Genomic DNA, 25,539 nt, shown 5'->3' with positions numbered 1-25,539 from the left:
CTAGCATATCTGGTCATGAGATAGGTGTTTCTTATGAAATTAAATGACATTTTGCATTACCCTCTGGAAGGTGTTATGAATCAGAACCACTCTGTCCTTAGATCTTAAAAGTGTATGATTCTAGTTCAGAGCATTTATTCTGCAACTACCATGCTAGGGTCATCATTGTTCCAGAATGGCAACAGAGACAAAGACATTCAAGTCCCTTTTATAACAGAACTGCTAATTGCTTCTGAGATAACAACAGACTTCTAAAACACATTCAAAATAGTTACAAAAACAATTAATGAAGGGTCATAAAGAAGATATACACCACAGGACCACAGATACAAAAAAAGGTGGGAAATAAGATATTAACTGGGCTTATCTATACAAAACTGCAAGGATAGCTTAGTTATGGTCTTTAACTTTCTATGAACCTGTAAGCTAGTAAAAAAAAAAATGATAAATGTTTAGTCAGATAATTGCTCCTAGTTGGTATGCATGTAAACATTTTTGTTATAAATCTTTTATTCAATTTATGACCTGAATTTATGTGCAATATTGTAGTGAGCTTTTTACCATGTGATCATTCACTCTGTAAGTAGTACAAGCATTGAGAGCAAAAACAGGCCTCCTTCCTCTTTTCCTCCAGGAGACTTTAACCCAGAGTCAGGAAAGAAGAAACAGAACAAATGGCTTCTTTACCTAGCATCCTGTTGTTCTCACCACAAGGTGCTAAATCAGAGACCACAGCCTCCAGCCCCAGAGCAACTCAGACAGGCCGATCAGCTGTGGAAGCAAAGTACCTTACATCCAGGATAGAAGGCAAATGGTCCATGGCCTAGTTTTTGAGAGAAAACAAAAAGGATTTTTCAAGCAGGAATGTGTGTTGATGGCAGCATGCCTATTAAAAACATCATTAACCTATTAGATTTTAGTCTTAACAATCTACTACAACCCAACATAGGGCTTACACTGGACAGACTCCCATAAATCCTCATTCCTGGCACTTTTTGTAGCTGTACTTCTTTAAGTAGTGAATTATTCCTTTCCGGAATTTCTCCTCACCCAGAAAAATCACTGAGCATATTCAAAATGCAAGCTCCCTAAAATGAAAACTAAGAAAATGGAGATCAAAAAAAAAAAAAAAAAAGATGGCACAATATGTTATCAAAAACTTAAATGTATGAGAATATGTGTGATATCTAGAAATGAATAGCAAATAAAAAATGAAATAAGAAGCAATAACCTAGCACTAATGAGTTAACCTGCTGGTTCTACAAATGCATCTCTATTTCTTCTGAAAAAAGAGCTTGCTTCTGCACATTAACTAACTTGTTATAGAAAACTGCATCAAATGTCTCCTACATTTGAGTAGCTGTTTCTGCTGCTTTGGAGATGGGCTGAGATGAAATTAATGAATCTCTTGTGATTACTTCAAAGCACATATCCAAGACATAGTCACCCTGAACAGGGAAGAGAAAAAAATCTTAGTTTCAATTTGGTACTGCAAACACTAGGAAATGAGTTAAATTTAGTAAGATATGCTTAGAGATAAACATTCAATCAATATGTCTTTTGTTTGTTTTTAATTTAAATTTAGTTTAATTTTACATGTATGAGTATTTTGCCTGCATATGTCTGTGTACTATATGTGTGGCTGCTGACTTTGAAGGTCAGAAGAGGGCAACAGATCCCCTGAAATTGGGGCTACAGATGGTTAGTGTGGGTGTTGGGAATCAAACCTGAGTCCTTTGGAAAAGCAGCCAGTGCTGTTCTGAGCAAGCCTCATACTTAAATACTCTTAATCTGAGTGGCAATTTTAAATGAAAAGGCCAAAGCAATTCACATAAGCAAGTTGTCTCCTGTATAAAACTAGTAGACTCATACATAGCTCAGGATTAATGTTTTGTTTTATTCTATTATTCTTTTGGGTGAGGGTTGTTTGGTTTTACCTTCCCTCACTCAAAGGACCTCTAATAGATGTTATTCTAATGAGATGAAGAAAATACCTGAAAGATGCTGATAGCAGGGAACTTAACCCAATGTTTCAGTTCCAGAGAGGGTGGAGGAGGGGAGGTGAATCCTGGTTTAAGGGAGAGTAAGCCCAAGAACATATGGAACACAAACCAGTTTGTAGAATTCACTTGTGGCTATGCTCAGACAACCCCCAAGGGTGTTTATAAGGTAGACTCTGAAGACAGTAAGGAGAGCTCTTGCTGGGGATTGGTTCTAATGATTTGTCTTAATTACTCTCTGAAATTATTATCTAGCTACTCAGAAAAATAAAACTGAATTGCAGTGTTCTTATTTTCCAAGTGTAGGGCCATTTTATGATTTGAATCAACTGAAGTCTTTGAGAATAACTGTGCAGAGAATATGTAAATAGTGCTCTCTTTTTCATTTAATTGACCAGGCAATGTACAAAGTGTTGTATATAAAATCTAATTTAATACTATAACCCTCATAAAGTAGTAGTGATAGTATATTATAGATAAAGCAAAGAGAATGCAACACAAGAGATTATAAGATGTGCCCAATACCACTCTGGTAGGACAGTATAGAAATAAGATATGAAGTCAAAAAGGCAGACAAAGATAAGTAGTCATGTGACCCTTCTTCATATTATGATTATGTACATACATGCAGAGAGATACTATGATATGTAGGTATGTAGAGACACAAATTCATAAAACATATCTATATATCTATAAGTATAATATGTTTGCCATTGGCCATTTTGGAGCCATTTTAGTATACATTATGTCATGATTCTTAGAAGTTTTAAGTCTATAGTTTGAATTTTTATGGTATGAAATTCTTTTTATTTCTTTAGTGCTTCAGATTGATATTAATAAAATAAAATTACTGGGCACAGTCATAAATTTTTGCAAATAATAAAGATGCTAAAACTTAAAAAGTTGCATTTCATTAAGAAAACAAAGGTATAGAAAACATGATTTGCATAGAAAGAGTATTACATTAATTGCTAGCACCACTGCTTCTGCAATAGCTTTGACACAAGAAGTTAAGACAGCTATTTTTGTTAACCATCTAGCAAAAAAATGCTACTAATGTGTTGAATATACAAGAGGATTTATAAGTGTTTGGAACAACAGATTGATTCTCTATATCCTATTCTAATTATCGGAAAAAAGTTCAGGGTTTAAGAGTTAGGAGCCATCTCAAGTGTGATGCCAAATATCATTGGAGTGGTGTTACTTCTAAAATTTACAATGATAGTCATTATAATTAGAAAAAAGTTTAAAGACATTTATAGGGTACTTGGCAGAATTCTAACACCTCTCTGGATGTTTTAACTTTGCATAGTGAGATTACAAATGTAAAGAATGCTGCTCTGTTGAGCTTTGATGCTGCAGATAATGCTGATAAAATTACCCATGGCTTAAAGTCAGTATTTTCATTTTGGTCAAACCTCAGGAATAGCATATATAGCTTGATCAGGCTAGCCCCTTTTGTCCTGGAAATACTTTTATCCCTGCCCATTATGTTAAAGCTTGTCTCTAACTACAGCCAAAGTACCTGACTTGAAACTGAAAATGGACCCCCAGACAGAGCTATTAATTTAACAGTCTGGAAAGCCAAGGACAGATAAGATTCTGCACAGAGTCTTACCAACCTAAGACAGAAGTGCATTGTTTTTGATATTGCATATTCCACAACGGGTAAAGAAGGAATTCTTGTCAGAACAACCTACGACAGGCTCAGTCTGGTTTATGCAATAAAAAGGGGGAAGATGTGCATAGCTTTGGGGGCTGTCTGATAGGAAACCAACAAGGGCCAAGGACAAGGAAATGGACTGCAAGCAGGAATCTGACATTAGGCTAGAAAAAAGAAGTAATTACAGGCAGGAATATAAATCTTAGGCAAGAACAAAGAAGTAAGCTTCAGGCATGAAAATGACTTTGAGTTAGGATAGGGAAGTAATCTGAGATACTTTGATCATCCTGATAAGCCCTTAGAAATAGTGATCACAGGAGTGATCATGGGACTCTGTTTATTGTCCTGTGTGTTCTTTGACTATCTGGGTTTATTGTCTTGCTTGTTCCTTAACTATTTGCATCTATTGTATTGCTAGTTCCTCAACCTAGAGCTGACCTTAATACTTGCATGTAATTTAAATGATATAAAGGCAAAAAAGGAGGAGGACGGATGAGATAGAAAATTAACGGGGAGGGGGAATGGGGAAAGAAGATAACATCTGAAATGTAAATAAATAAAATATCGAATAAAAAAATACAGATAGGTGCTTCAAATTATAAATATATATGTGTATGTATGGTAAAACAGTAAAGCATGACTGTTAAAATTTATTTTAAAATAATATTAATATGTCATAAACTTAAATGTCATTGTTTTTCTATGATACTATATTTATATTTTTATAGAGGTTTAGAGGGTTTTTAAAATTAATAACCTATCTTAGCAAATTGCTGTTTGCAGTTGTTTTTTAACCATGTATACTGGCACAGATAGAAAATATTTAGGAAACAAAACATATTAGTATAAGTAGTTACATCTCAGTGATAAGATTCAGGATCACTTTAAAATAAGTTTAACCTATTTTTAGTGTGAGAAAGAAGCTTAAACTTTGCTATAAAAAGAAGCAAAGAAAATCAGCAAAAGTGCACCCGTGACTCTATAGTGGTTGCAAATTCAGAACTCAGTCTCACCTTGACCCCTGATGAGGCTGTGTATCATAGAGTCAAAATCAAAGACTATATAGACTATAGACTCGCTAGCTTTGCACTAGTCCTCCATAAGGCCTTCTTCAAGTTCAATTGTTTCAACCTACAGCAAAGGCAAGGAATCCATATGTGAGATTGAAATGTCTCATGGCTGTATCTGATTTACAGCAAGAAAAAATCCTCTCTATGAAGGACACTCAGTGGCCTTTTAGATAAATGACCTCTGCTCTCTGTGGCCTGTCTTGGCTATATTTCTTTTATCCTTCTTTTAAAGACACAAAGCAGTGCTTTTGTTGCCACAAAAGATACTCACACATTGCTGCTTCAAATCCCAAAAACATGTTAGATAAATGTTTCTACTTCTAGGCTTCTCAGCAAAAAATGCTGGAAAATGGCTCTGTTCTCTTTTTTTGGTGAAATGATAAGTTAACCTCTGCAGCAGAAAGAAACAGGAAGCAAGACTTTTCTAGATGCATCCTTTTGCCTTTGAATCCTCTTATGTGGGTATAAGGCAACTGTTATTTCACAGGTGAGGAAATAGATTCCCAAAAATGTTAACTGAAATGCCGGAAGGTCACAAGACTAGTTTCGCAGCAGAACCAAAATGTGGATGTGATTTTACATTCTTTTACAAACTGACTATACAATAATTGGAACCATCATCTTATTTTATCTTTGCTTCATTGATTCGGCAATGAAAGCAGTCATGCCAAGATGGTCATTAGTAATTTAAGCTTCTGCTCATCTACTGAGAAAGCAGGAAGTTTTCAGCCTGCTGTCTGGTCATCTACATCCATCAAAATCACTAGGTAATTACTGTATTCTTTGCTTAGTCTGAGTAGCTTGTCTTAGAGAAAGTTTGCATTGTAATACCACTCTCCTAAATTCTGAATATATACAGATCCCATGATCTGAAAGCCTCACTTCAAGTGAATTACAGTTCTAGCCCTCTTGCCCTTTGCTCCAAGACAAGCTTGTGGCAATGCTGATGGTGGTTTGTGAAGCATGTATGTACTGGCTAAAAACAGTTTGCTTTGAGCTAGAGAGAACGGCTTGAAACATTACCATAAACTGCTTACCATATTTTTAATAATAAATGTTTTTGCTATTAAGCGCTACAACCTCAGTGCTACACAGTTCTACTGAAGAAAAAAAAATCCAATTTTAAGGCCCAGTAGAGCAAAAGACACTGACCAGATATCCTAGAAGATAAGAACACACAGAAAACTGTCATCTTTAACTTTGTACAGCAAATAATTTTGCTCAGCAACATCTATTTATAGAAAGAATTTGAGCCAATTAGGGCTTGAGTTATCCCATTATGAAGGTTCAAGCGCAGAGATTTACCCGAACTCAGAGCAAAGTCACTCCCCCAAGTGTGTGGAGGAGTGAGAAGAACAAGCTGTGAGAATGAAACTGTGGGGAAAGGAGAATCCGGGCTGCCCAACATCTGAAGGAGGAATAGTCAGATAGCAGATGAACAGCAGCACTGATTTCTGATGCTCAGATAGTTTATAGAAGTAAATGTTTGTTAAGGAACATGGAGTGATTTAATGTTGTGGTTTAAATGTGGAATGCTCCCCATAGGTTCATTGTTTGAACACCCAATGTGGGCTATTTTTGGAAGGTTATGGAATTTTCTTTAGAATACGGAGCCTTGCCAAAGGCAATGAGTCACTGGGCCATGCCCCGAGGTTTTATAGCCTGACTCCACTTCCTATCTGTTGTCTGTTTCCTGTTGTGTTGAGATGAGTAGGTAAGATTCTTACCTTGTCACTCTTGCTACCACAACCTTTTGATACACTTTCCTTTCTGTGATAGATTATACACCCAAAGCTGTAAGCCCAAAATAGACCCTCTTGGGGTTGCTTTGTGTGTGTGTGTGTGTGTGTGTGTGTGTGTGTGTGTTTTTAATGCTGTAATAGTATACCATGACCAAAGCAACTTACAGAAAGAAGTTTTTAGAGGGGCAAGAGTCTATCATAGTGAGGAGGTATAGCAGCTAGCATAGGCACGGTGACAGGAGCAAGAAGCTAAGTGCTCACATATTCAAACATAAGCATGAAACACACACACACACACACACACACACACACAAATGATGGGGCATGCCCACTGGAAGTGATATGAAGCTTTTTTTTACTCTCAAAGCCTGCCCTTCCTCCAGCAAGCCTGTTTCCTAAACCTCTCAAACAGGGCCACCGTGTGGGGAATCAAGGGTTCTAATAACTGAGTTTATGGATAGTAGAAGTCTTTATTCAAACCACCAGACTTGTTAGGTATTTGGTCACAGCAACAAGCGAAGTAATTAATTCATCCATTTAGATTAGCATTTTTAAAGTCACTGTGTATAAAGTGTTTATATGAGTACTTCCAGTATGATGTCATAAACACTAAGTATAAAACGCTTATTATTGGTAAAGATTTAGCTGTTTCCCAATGCCACTCGGGTTCTATTTTCGGTAGGTAGTAGCAAATGTGCACTCCATTCAAAGCACATGTGTGTTTGCTTAAAGGAGCAGTTCTCAATCTGTGTGGTGCAACCCCTTTGGTGGGGTCAAAAGACTCTTTCACAGACATAGCCTAAGATCATTGGAAAACACAGATATTTACATTGTCATTCATAACAGTAGCAAAATTACAGTTATGAAATAATAACCAAAAAACCCAGTATTTTATGGTTGGGGCATGAGGAACTAGATTAAAGGGTTACAGCATTAGGAAGGTCGAGAACCACTGTCTTAAAAGATTCAGGCTGAAGAATGAGTGCCCCAAAGCATATGCTGTCTGTCCTAGGATTAAGATAAACAGACTGAGGACTTAATATGTTGTCTTTCCCCACCTACTACTTGTCTCATGGGTTAGTACTGCTGTTGAGGGTATGAATATAGCATTATGTGGTTGTAAACATGAAAAGTTTGATTAGAAATATCAGTAAAAAGCAAGCTAAACCACTATGTACTAGAAAGAGCAAGATTCAGAAAATACCTGAGACAACGTAAAGATTCAGGCATTATTTAAGATATTTTCAAAGTATTCCTTATTTTTTTAAAGCATGAGACATTACCGAAGGTTTCTAAATATATAAACTCTATAACCATATAATAAAATGGTAATTTGCATTTGAATCTTATTGTAATTATAAGATATTATAAACTATATTTTTACTTTCTCCTCTGACCATTCATATGAATAGTTATATTAATAAAACCTTTCCAGGAAAAGGACTCAAGTGATTTCCTGCTTTTATATACACATGATGCTCCAAAGGGGACTCAGAAGTAGCAGATGATCATATTCAAAGTGAGGGAAATTTCTGTCCGACTGATCCTGTACAAATTATGGGTGCATGTCACTTCCAAGCCTGCTCTGTCACTGAGAACGAATGCCTTTTCCAGCATTCAACAGAAACCTGGGAAAATGCAGTTTGGGAGCTCAACCTGAGATACTCCTGCATATGGAGGGGCCGGGTCATAAGTACAGCAGCAGAAAAGAAAATAGCTGTGAAAGCTGGCTGCTTTTAGGGTACCATCGTTTTGATGCACTGCTGGGAGAGCCTTTGTTTTCATATTATTTTTCAAGCAGTGATGGGGAAATGTTCTTCATTTTGTGCACCACCAAAAGTGGTAAGCCCATCATCAGTAAAGCAACATCAAAATGCTCAATGTCCCCTGAGCCTTTCAACCTTTATATTTTGAGTATCACCATCCAAAGTCCCTTTCTGTTAAACATTTGTATAACCATAACAAATAGTATTCTTAAATATGTTTTAGACCTATTTGTGAGCATAAGAAAAGAAGTGGAAGGGATCATAAATTATGTTACAGAGTACAAGGTCAGAATTTTCCAGAACAAGGTGGGGCAGAATGCTGAAGTTCCTTGTCCCTGCAGATGTGACCTTAATTCAACATCAGAGACAAAACTGAGGAACTTGTTAGAAAGCAACTCTGTGAGCTTCTTTCTAAGACCTGTCGATCGTCAGTTGGATCTTCAGTTGGTTGATTCTTCTAAACACTGAAGTATGAGGAGTGCTGCTCTAGGCAGTTCTGAATTTCATGTGTGGCCCAGTTGTGTTCATTTAAAAGAATACGTAGTAATGAAAACAAAGACAATATAATTAAGCTAGTTTGGAGTGGGGAAGAAGGGGGCAGCTTTTTGTATAGTGTTGCTTCAAACAGAATGATATTAAATGTAGGAGATCTGGCATTGATATGTACATAATATGTAGGTAGTAAGAAAAAAGTAATGGATTTTTGCCAATATCATGCACAAATGAGAACTGCAGTTCAAACAAGACAAATCATAGCATGGAGAAGAGAAAAAGGGCATGAGTTCCACCCCTAACCAAGAAGCTATTTTTAATAGATAGCTGCTAGGAGAAGGGATATCATTTTCCCCCCAATGGGGTGACCCTGAGTGTATCAACCACACTATAGGTTGTCTCATACTCAGAAGTAATTGGCCAATACAAAATGGACTCCATAATTTTTGTTTGTGTTGTTCTCTGTATGTGTTCTTTTGTTGTTGTTATTGTTTTATTTTATTTTCTTAACAGAGAGAAAAAACATAAAATTGGTTAGGTAAGGAGGATCTGGAAAGGGGCTGGAGGGATGGCTCAGAGGTTAAGAGCATTGACTGCTCTTCCAGAGGTCCTGAGTTCAATTCCCAGCGACCACGTGGTGGCTCATAACCATCTTTAATGAAATCTAGTGCCCTCTTCTGGTGTTTGGGCATATATATAGGAAACTGCTGTACACATAATGAACAAATAAATCTTTAAAGAAAAAAGGAGGATCTGGAAAGAATTGGAGATGGGGAAATATATGGTCAAAATATATGGAAAATCTTAAGATTACTAATAAATCCAGAAAGAAAATATAGGATAGATGATTAACCTGAGAATAATGCACAAAGTTTTTGAAGATGGCAGTGCCTTTGGCATGTTTGATAGTGCAATGTGTCTGTTCTTCCTGATCACCTTGTTCCCAGAAATAATGACTCTGAGACTAATTATTTATTAATAAATGTGTAGGCCAATAATCTTGGCTCAGTTCCTTGACTAGCTCATATCTCAAAACCCAGTTTATTCTAGTCTAAGTTCTTCTACTGGTTAGTCACCCCTCTTCCGGTTTATGCAACTGTCTTTCTCTCTGACCAGGAGAATTTCCAATGCCTAACTCTTTCACAGAATTCCCCTCTCCCTCCACAGGAATTCTCACCTTCTATTTCTTGCCTCAGCTCATTGGCCAAAGGCTTTTTTATTGACAGTAGAATGCTTTAATCAGTGCACAAGAGATTCTCTCTACACTATACTGGATGGAAAGTTGACTTTGAACAGTGATTCATCAAAACAGGGGAAACCCATCCTTACCTGGGTTGTTTCAAAATCTGTTACTGCAATTGTCCTGTGAAAAGGGCCAGTTTCAGTCAGAATAAAACTAAAACCAGTAAAGGAACTTGTAGCTTCTGGTATCACACCACCAATCTGGGAGATAATATATTTAATTTATCAACTTATAATTTTACTCAATTCAAATTCAGATTTTGAAAACCAATGAAAATAAAAACTTATCCAGAGCTACTTGTCAAGAGTAATGTACTAGACAGACACTCAACACTGTTTTCTTCATGCTCATGTTATTGTGACAAATTGAGGCTAAGATAATTTGAGTGACTGTACCAGGATTGTTAGCTAGTAAAGGGCTGAGATCAGAGTTATTTGCAGGCAATCTGACCTCAAAATCAGAGTTATTTGCATGAAGTCTGACCTCAAAATTGACTAGCAACGTATTAGTACAATATGCTCTCTAAACATCAGTCAGACATTTAAATTGTGTGTGTGTTATTTAAAACATGCTGACAGCGTGTGGGGAAAGAGATATTCCAAGCAAGCCCCAATTTCAGTCCTATACCCCAGGAGCTGTGAAATTGGATATTCAGGGTGGTCTACTGAAGGCAAAAATCAGGGCTTTATATTTGTGAGCCATTATTAACTAAGGGTCTCCATTTGTCACTATACATACCCCAGGCATTTCTAATGCTCTCTGGTTTCAGCAAAGCTACTCAGCCTTTGGATTGTAGTCTACAGATATGTACACTAACAATCTTTATCCTTCCATGTCAATACTGCCTGTACTTAAATAATTACAAACTTTTTTTAGGTTTAAGCTGAGAGAGAGAGAGAGAGAGAGAGAGAGAGAGAGAGAGAGAGAGAGAGAGAGAGAGAGAAATCTGGAAAGGAGACATTGGCTGAAAAGGGTGATGGTAGTAAAAATGTCAAGTGTCAGAAAATCGAGGGACAGGGCAGAGACCAGAAGAGCTGTCAAGACCATTTTACCTCTGCTTACTGTGTTTTTCCTATAGAGACTAGGAAAATTGGGTTAAATCTATCAGCAATTGAATGTAAAGGTTTGTGAATCATAGGGCCTCAGAGTTTCATTGCATTTGGTAGTAGGTACTGTAAATATAAAGAATTCCAAGTTTCTGAAAAAAAATTGCTAATGTGAAATTTGGATCCTATTAAGCTACAAAATACTACAAAAGCAAAAAGCTGATTTTTTTCTTTTTCTTTGCTCTTAAACAATGTTAACTCCACTACATGCAAAGTATTGATTTTCTGCCTCTCAGAAAACTAATAAAATTACCTCTTGATTTATAAAAAAAAAAAAAGAGGCAGACAAAACTACACAGAGATAGATATATCTATTAGATTCAGTTGACATTGTGCAACTGATGATTAACCCTGCAGTATAAGTTATAAAATTTATATATATAGTATAAATATATTATATAAAATATAATTTATACTGCATGATAGATGAGCAAGTAGAGACAAAACTGACTAACCATTGTAAGCAGTAATAGTCTTGACTTCCTCCAGCTATTTTCCCAAATGCATAGCCCAAAATGGTATTCCAAAGCATGTGGGCTGAAGCATATTTTATTTTGGAAAATGAAATCAATAAAAATCACCTACAGGTTTATACAATGTTTTAGTGGTGCAGATAATGTGTGTTTCCTTTCTCATGCTAGGCCCAAATACCAAGCTCTGAACTGAATCTACAGTGATAGCAGGTGGCCAAATAGAAGAGGAAAGAGATGGTCCCAGAGGCCTCGGGGGACATTGAACAATCCAGTGAAGAGGAAAACCAGATTCAGCAGACATGTTAATCATCCACTCAGTGTTCACTCAGCTTCCTCACATCTAGTCTGTGTTGTTTTACTTTCCAAGGGATTTTTTGACAGTTTTGTATTTGGTGTATTCAGCCTCCAATACCCTCTCTTATTCTTCTCCAATTATTGGCCCCCTTCTTCTCAATCAGCCTTCTTCCAAGGATTTTTTAATGCATGTGATGATACTATTTTATATCTGGCTATCACATAGATTGATATTGTCAAAATTTCGAAGCAAGGATTTACTCAATAGACATGAGACAAAGGGAACATAGACAACACACACACACACACACAGACACACACAATCAGAAGTAAAAACGAGCATGAAATAGTGTTCAACCACACTAATAAACGGTTAGTCCAAAATTAAGGAGAAATTAAATGGATTTACTCTGTAAGCAATGATGCTATACTGGCCCAAATTACCATCATTTTTACTTGTTTTACTGGAATAACTTCCCAAAATGCTTATTCTGCTTCAACTTCTTTGTCTCCATTATATACATTCAGAGTACATGTGGTCTTTGTAGAGCATAGATCATACCAGACTTTTCCAATGACTTACTTCCATTGACTATAATAAAAGACTACTCCTTACAAGAAGCTATAAGATTCAACATCTTCTAATACCTTTTCACCCAGATCACTGTCCTTAAACATCAGAGACTTTCCTAGTCAGACCTATGATGGAGTCTTTGCTCTTGCCTTAAGATGTTCTCATGAGTGTGCTCTGTTTTTCCCTTGGCTCAATCTCTATCCTGCTTTAAACTCAGATGTCAGTTTAAATACTTAACAGACACTTACTGCAACTCATCCAAATTGGTATTAATCGACTTTCTTTATATTGTAGCAGCTTCCAGTTTTGTACTTCTAGTAGTTCACCTTGCTTTTTAAGATTCATTCTGTCCTTGATGTATCTTTATCATGTCTCACCACTTTACATTTGATACCCAAAATTATACTTGGCATATAGCAGGTGCTCAGTGTGTGTGGGTTGACTGAATAGACCACATTCATTAATTCCTCAAACATGCTTATTTCATGTTTTTGTCTCCTGTATTTGATTCATTTTACTTCCTGGAAGTGGACACTCTTTCTTCACCTCTTCCCACATGTCATACTTTCTTCTGGTTCTAGGTCCATTGTTGTTTCCTTTGAGAAGCCTCTTTCTACCTCTGCACTGCCCATCCGTACCCAGAGTATCAGTCACAGTTATCTGATTATTTCCCTTCTATTTGTTTAAACCTCCACATTCTGTCTCCTCCCTCATCTCTATTATAGTGTCCTTAAGGGATGGTAGAACTTTCACTTCTGAGTCCCCATATTTATTTGACTTTTCCTATACGATTTGTGAAGCATGCTGCTGACCAGAGAGATATCTCATAAGAATCACAAAAATTATAAATCACTTTCCTTGTTTCACCATCAAGACTCTTATATGTGCTTTTTAAAAATCCTTCAAATCCATCAGCCAAGTTAACCTGGATATCTGATAGCCACATACTATTTCAGACCAGCTGTAGGTTTCTCTGGAACTAGTAGTACAATTTGTTTATGAGTAGGGTAACCCAACACATGCAGAGTTTTGTTTTGTTTAATTTTCCCCCTGATTTCTTTCATCTTAAATCTTCTTCTGGCTAAAGGATGGGTTTGTAGTTTCTAGAACTTTGGTGTACAAGATGAAGCAGTATAGCATCTCTGACTGAAACTTCAATCTTCTCAGAGGTAGTGAAGTCCAGAGGTGAGATTTACATGACTGAAAAAGTCATAGTGGAGGGGAATGATCACACTGAGGAGCCATAACTCAGGCCAAGGAAATAGTTCATTGGTAGATGTGGGAATAGTCCCAGATTTTTGATTCATTTTATAACTACATAATGTTGTAAACTAGAACAAGTACATAGCTGGGGAAGGATGACTTCCAAGCAACAAAATCCTGTGTGAACATTAAATATCAGCTTTGGGTATGATTTGACCTTTACAAAAACAGTGACAATAAATCTATTCCAGATGATACATTAATATTCAGGATAAGTTCTCCATCACACTGCATTGGCTCCATTATGACATTACAAAATGAACAATGTGTTTCAATAAATTGATTTAACATAGGAGGGAAAATACACTTAAAGCACAAAGAAAAATAAAGTATAAATAAAATCTTAAAGTGTAAAGAAATTTGTGTAAATAAAAAAGAAATTGTGACCAGAATTAAGCCACATATTCCTAAAATAAGAAGAAATTAAGCTACCACCTATTTGTCACAAATAGAAGCCACTTAAAACTCAAATAAAAATATTTTTTCTTTAAAACTGTATATAACGGAGTCCTTCTACCATCCTATGCACTGAGCAGAGGCTTAGTGTATAAATGAATTGCATGTTGAATGCTCATAACATATGATTGTACCATCTTAAAAGAATGCCTCAAATCTTGAAGAACTATGGAAAAATCTATATTTTATCCTAACAAGTCATAAAAAGCACTTTAAGTTAGATATTGTTACATTTTATTCACGGTACTGCACTTACCCTCTTTCAGTATGTAGCATCACCTTGTGTGTATGACTACTGCTTTAAGGAGGCTACTTAAGTTGGGTATCAATCCTCAGTTTATTTTCAACATAACAGAAGCCATAGAAATAAAATTTGCATTTATAATATTCTAACAAAAATATTTTTTGAAGTCGCAGTTGTGTTGAAACGAACAAGATAAATCTAGTTAACTACCAGAACAAAACAGCTTTGAGTAATCCTAGCTCAATTCCCACTAAAGTCACCTAAGAGTCAAACTGCAGTCTCTTGATGAGAACAAAAAGGAGCAAGAGCTTCATCTAGGAGTAACTGCAGGGGTAACTGCAAAGGCTCTGCAAGCCCCAAAGCCACAACTCAAGAAACAGTTCCATAGGCTAGACACATAACTGAGACCTAAGGTCATGTGTAGGTTTGAATTTCAGGCATATCAAGTTAAAGATTCACGCATAATCCATAAGGTTTATTGATCATTCTAATTTGAATGCTTTACACTTCTTTATATAACTTTATATAACTTTTATATAACTTCTTTTTACGTACATTCTACAGCAATGACTTTTTTGTGCCTACACTGACTTTATTGCTATAAGCTTTTTATAAATTTTAGACAAAAGGTTCTCTATGTAAGAGAGAATTACCTCATAAATAAAATGTAGCATAGAAGGGGAGTTCCAGGCCGATATCAATAACAAGTTCAATGCAGTGTTTCATAATGTATGCTCATAAATTAAAAGCAACAGTTTCTACATGGCCTTATTTTATCATGGTGCACAACTGTGGCTTCATTCTTGCACCTGACCTAGAATGAATGTTTTTCCTTGATCACAAATTTGTCCCAAGCCTATTTCTCTTTTTAGTGTAATTGGGAAAGCTCATTGTACTCTTTATTATGTAGCCTTTACTAACTTTTATGAGGAGGGGGCACATTCTATTCTTGATTCTACTTTTATTGTGTATTTATGGCAAAACAACTGAAACCATTTCTTAAAATTTTGTTCCTAAAATTATTTGAGTCAAATCTGGAGTTCTATAAAAATCATTGTTTCTTCCAAACAGTATTAACTCATGAAATTTTATCTTTATGTTGATCTACAGAAAATTTGCTCAATAGGGTAGGCTAACGGCCAGGCATCTGTCAGGCATATAATAGTTACATGAAAGGCATATCAGCTGCAAGAAGCAATCCTGAGATGAGGTTTCTAGGGACCTTGCCTCTCAGAAAATCAGTCTCCATTGCTGTTACAGTACATCTCTGTGACAATCTTCATTATAACCAACTGCTACATATTGGGAAAATACTATAATTTTCATTGTATTCTTAAAAATCTCATTCTACTTAGGAATGCATGCTTTGCTATACTAAAGCAAGAGATTTCAGAGTACTTCAAGCAATTTTATGTATTGTTGCCAATGGAGTTTAAATAAGCCTTCAGAAGTAATACAATGATGTTTCAAATATCTCATTGTTAGGTGTACTCATCACAAGTGCATGTATTCTGTTAGGTTGACACTGTGTACAGCCTCTGTTAGAGATGTGTAATCTGTGGTATGTATGAAGCATGCTGAGTTGCCAATTCATTTTATTTGATTCTTACCTAGTATTCTTTTTACCATGTTTTCTTCCATCTACATTGCTCTTACATAAGATATGGCTTCCCTTTTCTGTGTAGTGGAATCTCACCAACGATCTTTCATATTCTTCACTTACTATAGAATTGCAGTTATGTCTTCCTTGACAGTCAGGGAAAGTTGGGCCAGAGTGTATGTAAGTACTTATCTTGATATTTTGATGTTTAAAGCTTAAGTTTGACAAGAAGATGTAATTAACTTTTTAAAAAATGAATCATACCAATGCATGGTATACTGAATACTATGCTATTTCCTAGAACTAAAACAAAGTCAGCTCCACAAACTATTGAATTTTTCACAGTACAAAACAACACTACAAGTATTTATGAGATATGCATAAACTTCACTAAAAAAATGTTGTGGCTCTTTATGAAATATAATTTATGTCATATTATACTATAATTATAATTATACTATGTTATAGTATAATTATATACTATATTATAATTATATACTATATTATAATTATACTATATTATAGTATAGTTATAGTATAGTTATATACTATAATATAGTATAATTATAGTTATACTATAATTATAGTTATACTATAATTATAACTATAATTAATATATTATAGTATAATATAGTATAATTAATATATATAATTATACTATATTATACTATACTATAATATAGTATAATTATATATTATATATATTATAATATAGTATAATTATATATATTATTATATTATTATATTATAAATATATTTATATAAATATATATAAATTTATATATTTATAAATATAAATATAAATATAAATATATAAATATATAATATTATAAATATATTATATTATAAATATTATTATATTATAAATTATATAGTATAATTATATATATTATATACTATAATTATACTATACTATAATATAATTATACTATAATATAATTATACTATAATATGATTACATATATGATTACATATAGTCATATATATACATATATATATACATATTATATACATATCATATACATATTATACTATAATATGATTACATATAGTCATATATATGATATATTATATCATATTATAATAATATATAATATGTTATAATATGTTATACAATATGAATCTTATAGGCTTAAAATGATACAATTATATAAATATATATGAGTATATGTAATATAATTATGTAATATATAATTATAAAATTATGTAATATAATTTATTTTATAATTATGTAATATAGTTTATAATTTACAATATTATATAATTATGTAACATATATAATATTATATATATCATATGTTATACAATATGAATCAAATAAGCTTAAAAAAATGAGACAATTTTGCATTATGCTCTGTAAAGCTGTGCCCCAGAGAAAAAGTTCTGAAAAAAAAGCAAAAAGATTGACACACCTAACATAAGACAATTAGCATAACTAAATTTCATGGCCCTTAGTTACAGTCTTTTTACAGACATAAGACAAGTACCCATAAGAATGCAGTAGGGTAGAAAGATTTATCATTAGTGAATAGCACTTGATGGTTTTGAATTAGGTCTGAGTTGAGTTCCTAGAACCCATACCAGACAACTTATAAGTTATAATTTATAACTGTACCTCCAGTTCTAGAGGATCCAGTATACTCTCATGGACTCACAAAACACTTGACCTCAGTATTGTTCAAATACATAGACTTCTACACACATATCCATCAATGTAAAACAAATATATTTTAAAAGGCTATTTAGGATAACAATATTAGAACTTTATATAAATAAATAAGGCTACATTTTAAATTTTTAATGCTTTCTCAAATACACCTCTTATTTATTGACTCAAAAATCAATGCATGCATTTAAACCTGTAAAATAAATTAAGATTCCCAACAGAAACTACATAAATAAAAACCAGAAAATAGCTAATAAATAAAGATGGTAAAATCAGAAGAAAAGGAAAAAATCCGAGTATTATATGTTCCTTGCAGAATTAAAAAAAATATTGTAAAATTGACAAATGGAGGTACTGTTATATACTATGTAGAAAAATTATGTTGTGCATAATGGACTTTTAAATCTATTTTACTTGTGATATTAATGAACTCAGTGCAACATTATTCTCCACTAAGGAGATTGTTCGAATGTTTCAAATATATGCATAATGAAGACAAAACTACATTCCTAGTGCTAGTTTTTGTCAACTTCGGATAATAGTTTTATTGTAAACAACAAAAAGTTACTTTCATGGCAATGGGAGTAAAAGACTGTTGGATGGTAGTGAGTCACTATGACTAATTGTACTATCCACAGAGAGGTATCAAAACATTTGCTTTTCATCCATAAAACAACAACTATTACTGTACTCCTGATAAAACAATTTTAAAATCTTATATTTTGAAGTCTTATATGGATGTGAAAGTCATTATACAATTGCCTGGTCTATTTATGGAACTGAGCACTGATAACCTTTCAACCCGACTCTTCCTTGACCCTGTTCTCATAGGATCAGGTGAACAGTAGTTGAGGTTAGTCATGAGAGCAGTCATTCAAATAAAGCATTCTGATGCTAAATTTTTCTAAAGAAAATAAAGAGCAGAAAGTTGAAAGGAATAATATTTTGGAGATATATCAGAGAAAAGTTGAAAGGAATAATATTTTGGAGATATATCAGAGAAAAGTTGAAAGGAATAATATTTTGGAGATATATCAGAGAAAAGTTGAAAGGAATAATATTTTGGAGATATATCAGAGAAAAGTCGAAAGAAATAATATTTTGGAGATGTTCAGAGAAAAGCATCCAGAATAGTCTAAAACTTTACAGATTATCCCATACAGTCATTTAAAGAGTATGGTGTAGGTCAGTCAGTTACCAGTAGGGGTCTCTGCTATGGAACTCAGCACTCCTGACCCGGCCCCTCCCCTCTCTAAGCCCAGGTGCTGAAATGATGTCATCATCTGGTGCTAACCATCATTTTCATTGTGGTTGTACGGGGCTGCCTCAGAACTGCCTTAGGCCTAGCAGTGACTATCACAGTGATCCCTCTACCCCTACAAGATTAGCAGCACAGTAGTTCCAGTTAGATATGTAAATTCTCAAACTTTGTGCATTGGAAAATAGAAATTTGCACACTAACAAGGACTCCAAGTAATATTTGCATATTAAAAAGATAGTGACAACTTTAAGGGTAAGAAATCAAGAGCCTTAAAAATCCTGTTTTTTAAATATCTCATTTCAATTCCTGAAAACCTAGATGGCCTTGCATAAGCAGCAAGTTCTCCACTTACAGAATTAAAGTATACAACACAATTCAGAGCATAGAGACACTATGTTGCCTTAGTCTAAGTCCCTATCCACGGAGGGTTCAAGTCAATTCTTAGATGTTGATATTTCATTGAAACTGTAGAAGTTTCCAAACACAGCGAAATTGGTCCACAGCCTATCCCACCCACACACTTCTGTCACTGAGGTCTCTGTTTCCTTCCATTAAATCTGAGCAAATCTCATTACTGCCTTTAGTAAAAAACAACAGTGCAATAGTAAATATTGTGCTTTATAGCTGTGCTATGCAAAGGGGATGGCTTCCATGCCTGTGGAGTGCCAGAGTTGACTTATAAGTGAGAATGTATTAAACATATCTCTTCTTAACCTTAGTGTCACTGAATTCAAATAGGATGAAATCTACTGCAAGTTGTATAAATACCAGCTAAATCAATAAATTACACAAAAGCATAACAAGGCAATAGAGTACAATCAAGAGAGAAGCTTGCTTTTCTTTATTTTATTAGTTCTTTGAGAATGTCACTCAGTGTATTTTGATCATATTTATTTATCTACTTCCCATATTGCCCCTAGATTCAACCACCCCTTCCCTACTCTCTTAACTTTGTATCAATTTTCTTTTCTTTTTTTTTAAATTTTTAAATTATCAAATAGAGTTTGTACTGTCCATATACTCACAGATGTATCGCCTTCACTGGAAAGTAGTCAACTCAACAGAGGCTGCACTCTTAAAAAGAAAAGACTCCAGCAGATATCAAATGCCAAAACTCCTCAGCCAAGGATGGGAATTTCTGCTCACTCTCCCCTTTTATGTTGGAATTTTATCTGGTCTGAGCTTGTACAGGTCTTGTGCACGCTGTCACAGCTTCTGTGAATTTGTATGTGCAACTCCCTGCTGTTTCTAGTGTAGAGAGACTTTTTACATATTGTGTGGAAGCATTATCTGTCAATTTAAAAAGTCTATAGCTAATGAAATGAGGCTGGAAATAGGAGGTGAGAGTTCTGTCAGAGAGGGGGAGGGAGAAAGAAAGGAAAAGGAAGAGGGAGAGGGAGAGGAAGAGGGAGAAGGAGAGGGAAAGGGAGAGGGAGAGGGAAAAGTATTAGTACAATTCACACAAATATTAAAAGGGTTTACCTCAAAGTTGTCACTTCTGTTGAAAAGTCACAGACCAAAATATAAATACATTGTATAAATATATTTGAAAAAATTAATTTTGAGAATGCCTTTCTCATACTTGGAGTTAAGTTAGAGCACACTGGATGAGCGAAGAGCGAGCCTGGCCTGGGGACATGGGATGAGCAGAGAGTGAGCTTGCACCCAGCTGTGGAAGGAAAGGCATTCGGATCCACATAACACAAGATACACAGCATGTAAGAGGCCACTCACGTCACTGCACAGGCTCCATCAGTTTCACCCTCTGGGCATCTCAGGGAAGGTAGATGTCAACTCTGTTATGGGTATCCTCTAGGAATATCAGAACCCATACCAATAAGCTCTCACAGATATGACTACCTAAATATGAGCTGAACAAAGATTACAACAATAGGCATGCTAACATGAATGTGGGAAAGACCCAGTCTTACATAAAGAACTTTAGGCAGCTAAATATCATGAGTATAAATTAATCACAGAGTTGAGTTTGTGCTAACCCTTGACGGCAAGAGCAACTAAATCTATAATTAATTGGCCAAAAGAGAAAGGGAAAATAATAGGCCTTAGATCAGAGGTCTGTGACATTTAGATGGCATGATTAGGTCTTTTCATGGTTTTAGCTGAAATCAACATAGTTCATTTTCTAATGTGGCCATTTGTAAGACTGTAGTAAAGTAGCTTACAATTCTATGTAGCCAATTACTATTTGTATGCATATATGATGTGCTGAGCACAGAGTGTTTCATAGTTTTGTGTGAAACACAGAGTATATGTGCATGATAAGTTTTTATTATTCTGGGTATAACGTGTTTAGAAAGAAAGTTTGGGGGATAGGCTACTGAAAGCAGAAGGGCTTGCAACTACTGTATTTTGTGTATCTATCATATATTACGTGCCTTTTCAAGTTAAGGCCACTCATCTGTTCGAAAAATAATTCACTGAATATGCTGCGGGTCCAGATTTGGGAATATCAAGGTAAAAATAAGTAATAAATCAATTTTTGGAATATTGGTGTGGCATAAATAATGCCATGAGCAAGAAAATACCACAGAAACATAGGCATGTAGCTCAGGTATAGAATGCTTGAGGACATGGCACAAAGCCATGAGGTCTTGGGTTTAAATTATAGCTGGGGACGGGGAAGGAAAGAACAAGAGAGGAAAGAGAGGGAAGAAGGTGGGGGTGGGTAGATGGGATGGGGGCAGTTTGCAGAGAGAAAACTGGGACAGGACGGGAGACAACATTTGAATGTAAATAAATTAAATAACCAATAAAAAGGAGGGGAGGTGCCAGAGATGCTGCTTCCCTGCTGTGATTATCCTACAGGTATACCCACAGATCCAACAGAGTCCACGCCATCCTCTGGAACCTGCCTGAGATGCCAAGCTGCTTTCTCCCAGCCACCTCATCTGACTGCAGACTCCAGAGACACGCTGAGATCCAGAGACAGTGCCACCTCCTGGAACCTGCCAAGCTGCCTTCTTCCAGGTCGGCTGAAGACCCCAGAGCATGCTGAGATCCAGAGACCCACACCAGACTCCAGAGATACACACCAAAACCCAGAGACGCTCACTACAGAAGACAGATCCAGACCTTCCAGCTGCAGATGAACTCTTTTGCCAAAGTCACATAGCTAAAGTCACATGTTAGTGAGGAAAACATAATGTCTATTTAGATTAATCAGATGTCATTACCCTCAAACTGTACAACCTGTGTTTAATTGTTTCAATGATCCCCTGCCTTCCAAACCCTACCCTCAATTCCCATTACCCTTGGCTTAGTTATGCTACACCCTCTGGCCTACATAGTGTTTTCTTTTGACTACCTCATCCAAAATTTTCACTAAAAAAGAGTGAGATTTGGGCCATAAAGAAATGGTTTGGTCTCCCCGGCAGAGCACTGGGTTTGAGATAGCCAGGGACCCAACAGGACATTGCCTGTCAGGGACTGCAATTATCGCCCCATGCTCTCGGATTCCAGACTACTCCACACGGTCCACATCTCTCATTAACCTACACCTTACAGACTACAGATGATACAGAGTCACCCCTCTTTTTATGAAAGAAAAAAGAGTGGGATGTTGGGCCTTGGACAGGTAACTCCATTTAACCTGCGCCCTTCAGGCATGTAAAGGGCGTGATTAACAAGTCCTCCAGAGATTTAAATATTAATGAGTTATCTAAAGGCCAGGGGCGTAGCTAATTAAGTTATTCCATCCCCTTTTTCCCCTCCCTATAAAAGGCCAGGTGAGCCTGGCTTTGGGGGAGCACTCATCGTCTACACCCACTCACCATGCCATGAACAATAAAAGCTTCAAGAAACTCAAAAAAAAAGGGGGGGGAGAGGAAAAGAGAGAGAGCTAGAGAGAAATGGGGAGGGAAGAGAGATAGAGAAAGGGGAGAGAGAGAGAGAAGGGGAAGCTCAAATAGGATAATATTACCTTGGGTTTTGTGTGATTAAAAATATGTTAAGAAACTGGACAGCATGCACACCAGCCTGGTCCAAAGTAAGTAAGTAAGTAAGTAAGTAAATGAATAAATAAATAAATAAATATTATCTGTAATTTTTATATGTTTAGACTAATAATTACTAATTTAGGTTATTAAACTTTAGATATACTGTTATTAATGACCAAATAATTTAGCAAGTATTCCTACTCGGTTATTTGAATGTTATATCTGTAGCTTACAAACTTTAAGCAAATCTCTCATTTTAAAATTAATTTACAAGTAGTTCATACTTAGGAAGGAAGCATGGCTTCCAGATGTATGTCTACAATCAGAACAAGAGTAAAAGCAAACAGGTTCAGTTCTTAAGTGGAAGGGAGGAAACTGCATCCCTGTCTGCCGTGGTTCAGTGTTTTAATCAATTTTAAAACTGTCCCTATGATGCAGGTCTTTGGGGACTTTGTGTGCAAGAAAATTCTGAAAATTTTCCCACCGTTTGGATAAGAATCTGGCTAAGCTAAGGGTAGGAGGAGGATCAAGGAGCTCATACACCAGTCCAAAGGGAAAGAGCCTGTTTGTTTGTTTTGTCTTTGTTTTTCGAGACAGGGTTTCTCTGTGTAGACCTGGAAATCCTGGAACTCACTCTGTGGACCAGGCTGGCCTTGAACTCAGAAATCCGCCTGCCTCTGCCTCCCAGGTGCTGGGATTAAAGGCATGAGCCACCACTGCCCAGCAGGAAACAGCCTTAGTTCAAATGCTAAACTTAATGAGTATTGGCAACATACAAACCAAACCAAACCAAACTACTAGAAAGAATTGAAAAAAAGACAACATACAAAAGACAAGGAATGAAAATGAAACTCTAGTGTTGACGAAGAGTTTCCAAGGATTTGAGCTTGTTGCCTTATACTCAGATACCATCACTGGCATGGACTTGCATAGATCTACTTATAAAATTCCCACTAAACATGGATAGCTTTCTAAAAGTTGGATACCTTATGAGATATCTATACTTTCATCCAACAAAATCATGTCACTTAACAAAAAGTGTTATTTCTTTGTTCAGCCAGCCAAATCTTTTCAATATTCAAAAAAACAAAACAAACAAACAAAATGCCCAAATATTTAATTGGCATCTTTAAAGAGAACCAAATCCAAACTAGTTTTTATGAGGCAACTGACTGAAAAGCTTTATTAATTTTCAAAGCATAGTAACATTTCAAGGTATTCTGCAAGTTTCTAGACAAAACAATTGATTTGACTTTTTATTCTATGAAAATAATATTAGTGCCTGCTAATAGCACAGCTGAAATATCACCTGTGTTTACACTTGATAGACTTTGCAACTTGTAGAAACCTGATGCATACAAACCATAGCAAAGTAAATGTAGGGCTGTGGAAGGGTATCCTGGTTCTTGGGTTGTGGGTTTGGCCATGCCTTCAGAACCCAGGCTCCTGAAAGGAGGCCTGACCTCCATTCAACCTGCACCCTTCAGTCACATAGGATGCAGGTAGAGGGCATGATTAACGGATCCACCTCCAGAGATTAAAATATTAATGAGTTATCTAAAGGCTGGGGGTGTAGCTAATTAAGTTATTCCCTTCCCTCTTTCCCCTCCCTTAAAAGCCAAGCTCCCCCTGGGGGGTGGGGGAGGGCAAACCATCTACATCCATTCACCACGCCATGAACAATAAAAGCTTTGGAAAACTCCAGGACTCCACATGTCTCCTGTGCCTGCCGCCAGGTTCCCAACCTTTGGAACCCTGAACCTTCCTGATGCAGCCACCAACCGGCCTGTGGTGGCTGCGTAAATGTGGGACCCTCCGCCGGCAATGTGGGAAGCCCACCAGGGACCCTGCCACAGGCCCTTGCGACTTTGTCCCTGCCGCCGGACTCCCCATGCGAGTTTTTTCCCACAAGTAAATATGATTTTTTTTTTTTAGTGTAATTGCTTTTGTTCTAAGAATTCTAAAGTTTTTAATGCACATTTACTCTCCTTCAAGTGCCGAGAACATTGAGTGTTTTAGAGAATAAGGAAGCCCATGTTTGTCAGTCTGAAAGAAACCACATGGGTTTGAACAATTGAGCTTAAGTTACACTACTTTCAGTCACTTACTATGTTAATAAAAGACAATATTATTTTCTTTGAAAAGTAACTATCAGATCATTACTAAATTTTGTTAACATTATTTACTTAATAGATGTGTGTGGTTATTGACAAAGTATTGTATTTGATGCTACCAGGGGGTAAATAACTCTTGCCTCTGTTTGAAACATTTTGTGTATAAATAAATGTGAACATGTTGTGAATGTTTTTATGCAGAATAACCTTAATGAAAAGCAAGTGTGCCCCTCTCCTTCTACCTCTCAGCCACACTTTTTGGAAGCAACCTTATATGAGATTTTTTTCCCTGACTTTTGTTACTGCTGCTTATTTTCTGATATTTGTTCCCAAAACTGTGTAAAATTTCCTCCGTTTCTATATCTTTTACAACTATTTGGGGGAAGCGCCTAGCCTGACAGTCATACTGGAAGACTAGGTGAATCCTCTTTTATTAAGGCAAAAGTAAGCAACTCAGAAGGAGAAAAGGGTTCCAAAGGCAGGCAACAGAATCAGAGACAGCCCCTGCTCCCACTGTTAGGAGTTGCACATGACGATCTACACAAATCTAACATAT

General features: G+C 35.9%; 1 pseudogene; it reads right to left on the bottom strand.

The window, feature by feature from the left end:
• Window positions 1–4,752: 4,752 nt before the first annotated feature.
• Window positions 4,753–24,762, bottom strand: LOC143439917 (endoplasmic reticulum aminopeptidase 2-like; annotated as a pseudogene).
• Between the last annotated feature and the right edge of the window lie 777 nt (window positions 24,763–25,539).

The sequence above is a fragment of the Arvicanthis niloticus genome, chromosome 28, assembly GCF_011762505.2.
Source record: "Arvicanthis niloticus isolate mArvNil1 chromosome 28, mArvNil1.pat.X, whole genome shotgun sequence".
NCBI classification, from domain to species: Eukaryota; Metazoa; Chordata; class Mammalia; order Rodentia; family Muridae; genus Arvicanthis; species Arvicanthis niloticus.
This window is presented reverse-complemented; position numbering and strand designations above follow the sequence as displayed.